This window comes from Psammomys obesus, unplaced genomic scaffold, assembly GCF_907164565.1.
Source record: "Psammomys obesus unplaced genomic scaffold, mPsaObe1.curated_primary_1811, whole genome shotgun sequence".
Taxonomy (NCBI): Eukaryota; Metazoa; Chordata; class Mammalia; order Rodentia; family Muridae; genus Psammomys; species Psammomys obesus.
The window spans coordinates 6142736-6146313 of record NW_026591816.1 but is presented as its reverse complement, the minus strand read 5'-3'; positions in this window follow the sequence as shown (position 1 = coordinate 6146313).

Genomic DNA, 3578 nt, shown 5'->3' with positions numbered 1-3578 from the left:
TGCATCTTTCCCCTTGATATGGCAATGGGTGGTAACTGTCAGAAAATTCTCTCCTTCACCTTCCAAAATGGAGCTCTGGAATCATCACTGGACACAGGCTATAAAGCCACAGATAACATGTCCTTTGCAGTCAGGGTCTATGACCATGTTAGTTCCTGGTAACAGGAAAAAAGACAACTTCTTGGTTTCTTAAAGATAAAGCTACTTTCCCTCAGAATTTGCTTTTTTAAATCCTGTGTACATAAATATAAAAATATGGTGCATGTTATCTGTGGCTGGCAGCTAATGGCAGAAGCCTGAAAGACCACAGAACAACAAGGTGGAAGGACAAGGAGGCAAGATGGCCCTGTAGCAATGAGGAACCAGCAGTCTTAACATCTGCTGCTATGAAAGGGGACAAATAAGCTGTTTCTTGTATTCTGAGGGTTTTCTGCCCACAATTGACCCAAACATCTACACCCAAACCACAGGGGACATGACGTCAGGTGAGTTGACTATTCTCAATAAAAGGTAGTTGTTTCTTCAAATTGAGAAACCAGGTATGGTCGTGAACATTGGGAGTAAAACTGAGGTGGAAGGATTGCTGATTTTTATTTTGAGGCCAGCCTGAGTGTTACATTGTCTCAGACAAAACTGTACCTCCAAAACCAAGTTCATTTTGGTCACCCGAAGTCACAGGTGTCCTGGCATCCTCCATAGACTTCAGAAGACAACAAGCATAGCCACCGGCAACTCAGAGCTGGGGCCGCTTGCTCTCCCTGGGCAGTGTCACGCCCCATTCAAGTCCCTTTAAATACACCTTTCCACGGCAATGCCCGACGAAGTTGGTTTTCAGTATTCTTCTCAGGGTGTGTCTGTAGGGAGGTGATCTGATTTTTACAGAAAAGCTATGTGTATGCAATGTTTTCCCTTCATTTGCTGTTAAAAAATGTTCGGAGTTTAACTGATAGAGTGGGCAAGGCCTGTGCCATTCCTCATGGCCTCCATAGCAGGTCTTGTTTTGGTTTTGCAGTTTTGTATTCTTTTAAAAATTATTTTATTATTGTGTAGTAGTTTGTGTGTGTGTGTGTGTGTGTGTGTGTGTGCATTTGTATTTACATGTGCCATGGTGCATGTGTAAGAGTCAAAGGTCAACTTAGAAGAGTCCTTCTTTCCTTATATGGGTTTCAGGGGTTGAACTCAGGCCACCAGGCTTGCACAACAAGTACCTGTACTCACTGAGCAACCCTACCAGCCCGACCACGTGCTCGTCATCTGTTATTGTTGGTGTGACTTTTGAGCCTGTCATTTACATTTTAGAGTTTTAACTTTTGTTGCTTTTATTGTCACTGTTTTCCTGAATAAAATCTGCTCTGCTGTAACAAGAGTGAAAGCGATTCCGCAGAGAATCTTTGTGATTCCTAAGGTACACGCCCAACTCTGTAGTTTTCCAGGTAACTTGTTTATCTTTCTTCACCCTCCAAAGTGTCTGTGTATTTTCTTCATTCTCCTTTCTGAAGCTTGTGTGTTAGTATCATGAGCATTTGTCTCTGCTGGAATGACAACAGGCCCGTGTGTTGTGCCACCGTAAGCCTTCAGCTTACAACACATCAACAACCCTGCTTTACTAGGTTCACAATAAGCTCAAAGCTGGAGGAAACAAATGGATAACAGAAAGATCTGATTTATGCCTTAAATATCTCTCTATCAGAAAACTGTGTCACTGATCTCAAGGGAATGCAATTTGAAGCAGTGAGAGATCCCCTCGGTAAGAGGTAAGAATGGGTACTTTCCAAAGCAGGCAACGATGTGGAGGAATGGAAGCCTGTGTGCTTTGGGCAGAGACGTAAGTCTGCACAGCCACGACGGAATCAGTTTGTAGGTTCCTCAAAAGTTAAAAATAGATTCATCACATGATGCGGTCCTGGGTGAGGGTGGGGGAATGTTAGTCATATGAGATGGGGAGATAGCACGGAAGGAAAGGTACTTTTCACCAAGCGCGGTTACTTAAATTTGATCCACATGATAGAGAGTTCTGATTTCTGCACGCTGTTCTTTGACATTCCCCTATGCACCATGGCATCCACCTGTCCCCCAAAATCAATACCTATAATTAAAATTCTTTCATATGTTAAAGGAACATCTATACCTTTGTGTTTGTTGAAGTAATCATCCATAGTTTCCAAGATATGGAATCAAGATAAATTTCCATCAACTGATGAAGAAAATACAGTACATACACATACACAATAAAACGACATTTAGCCATGAAAAATGAGGCCCTGTCATTTGTATAAATAGAACTGAAGATCAGCATGCTAAGTGAAATAAGCCAGGCATAGAAAGCCAATACTACTAGATTACATTCACATGTGGCATCTAAGAAAACTGACTTCATAGAATCCACCAGTAGAATGATGATTGATTCTAGAGGCTGGAAGATGGACGGAGATGGGAGGGTTTGATCAATGGGCACCTGATAGTAGAATGATGATTGTTAAATGGGAACATTTAATTAACAGGTACTAAGTTATAATTAGGAGGAATAAGTTTTAGTCTGTTGTCAGTAGGTTTAGTATAGCTGACAAAATGTAACTGCATTCTAACAGGTTGGAGAAAGTAAACACAGATGTTACCTTCAGAATCACATGACAAGTATTTGAGAAGACAGATGTTAACCCTATTTGATCTTCTGCAATATTTACATGTGCTAAAGCATTATGTGTTGCACCAAAACTATGCATCTTTTTGTTTTAAATACCAGATTAAGATTTGGGGGGGAGCCAAGATGGTGGCACCAGGAGAACACCGTGTCTGAGAAGCAGGACAACACACTCCGAGCAGCGACCAGGAGACTGAACTCTGGGCCCTAAAAGAACAGCGATCGATCGTGTTTCCCAGGTGAGGGGAGGCTCCCACGGCGTGGGAATTGGTCGGGTCCACTCTCAGCCAGAACCCAGAAGAGAACCCGGTTAATGCAGGCTTTGGGTCTCCGGGCTGGTGCTGCAAGCCTGCTTGTCCCGATCAGTTTCCCAAGCTGATTGGTGGGCACATGGGTGCCTGAGGCTGGGAGTCCCAGTCGCAAAAAAACCCAACGGGGAAGGAAAGTTGCCAGACTGGTCACGGGTCACCCAGTCTTTCCCTGGAAGGTCTCTCAGACCTCTGCGGCTACCTGCCGCCATCGCAACTGAGCTCCTGCCGCGCACGGATCTCAGCTGCGCGCCCAGCTCAAAATCCCTACTCCCTCTTCGGAGGAGGCAGGAGGCATCCAGCAGAATCTGCCACAGACCACATTGTCTGTACCCCAACCCGAGATCGGGGCTGAGAAAACCCAATCCTTTCGGGCACTCCCCCAAACGCCGCGATAACCCTGCTGCAGCGGAGCAGAAGGATAAAGAGGCACACAGCGGCTTCACAGTGCCGGAACTCCAGTCCTGCCAGATGGTCCTAACAAACAAACTACAGCTCAGAATCTGGGACTGCGGTCATTCTACACATCCTGAGATTATCCTGGGTCCAGCGCAATAAGGTCTAGCAGCAAGTTCTATCACCGGTGCGCCCCCCCCCCCCCCCCCCCCCCCCCCCCCCCCCCCCCCCCC